Source organism: Triticum aestivum, unplaced genomic scaffold (assembly GCF_018294505.1).
Source record: "Triticum aestivum cultivar Chinese Spring unplaced genomic scaffold, IWGSC CS RefSeq v2.1 scaffold80209, whole genome shotgun sequence".
Classification (NCBI taxonomy): domain Eukaryota; kingdom Viridiplantae; phylum Streptophyta; class Magnoliopsida; order Poales; family Poaceae; genus Triticum; species Triticum aestivum.
In genome coordinates, this window is record NW_025303343.1 from 1 (window position 1) to 836 (window position 836).

Below are 836 nucleotides of genomic sequence, written 5' to 3' on the forward strand. Positions count from 1 at the left end.
ATCCGGTGCTTTATTGCTGGTATGATCGCATCCGACATGTTACCCCGGTCTTCGTCCCTTATCCTTGCCCCTCCCAGCTCCACTACAAAGACGATTGTACATTGCTTTGGCCGCTCCCTCTCAACTACGGAGACGAGTTTAACGCGGTTTCCACCCCTCCCTCTCAACCGCACCAGTGCACGCTTGCCGCGCCACAACGCCGACGCTGGACCCGTGAATCGTGAGCACCCAGCTATGACTTACCGCACTCGTGCAAAATAATAAAACACGGTAAATATATTACTTACACGTGCGTTTTGTTTTGCAAGCGGCGCGAAAAAAATTAAAAAGGGAATGCAACACGAGGACTTTCCCGGAGGTCACCCATCCTAGTACTACTCTCGCCCAACACGCTTAACTTCGGAGTTCTGATGGGATCTGGTGCTTTAGTGTTGGTATGATCGCATCCGACATGTTACCCCGGTCTTCGTCCCTTATCCTTGCCCCTCCCCGCTCCACTACAAAGACGATTGTACATTGCTTTGGCCGCTCCCTCTCAACTACGGAGACGAGTTTAACGCGGTTTCCACCCCTCCCTCTCAACCGCACCAGTGCACGCTTGCCGCGCCACAACACCGACGCTGGACCCGTGAATCGTGAGCACCCAGCTATGACTTACCGCACTCGTGCAAAATAATAAAACACGATAAATATATTACTTACACGTGCGTTTTGTTTTGCAAGCGGCGCGAAAAAAATTAAAAAGGGAATGCAACACGAGGACTTCCCAGGAGGTCACCCATCCTAGTACTACTCTCGCCCAAGCACGCTTAACTTCGGAGTTCTGATGGGATCCA

General features: G+C 51.6%; 1 non-coding gene and 1 pseudogene across 1 annotated transcript; both read right to left on the bottom strand.

Moving 5' to 3' along the window:
- Positions 1-330: 330 nt before the first annotated feature.
- On the bottom strand, positions 331-448 carry LOC123179446 (5S ribosomal RNA). Its single transcript, XR_006490375.1, has one exon. It is a non-coding gene; the product is annotated as a 5S ribosomal RNA (ribosomal RNA).
- Positions 449-745: 297 nt separating this feature from the next.
- LOC123179447 (uncharacterized) lies at positions 746-836 on the bottom strand (annotated as a pseudogene).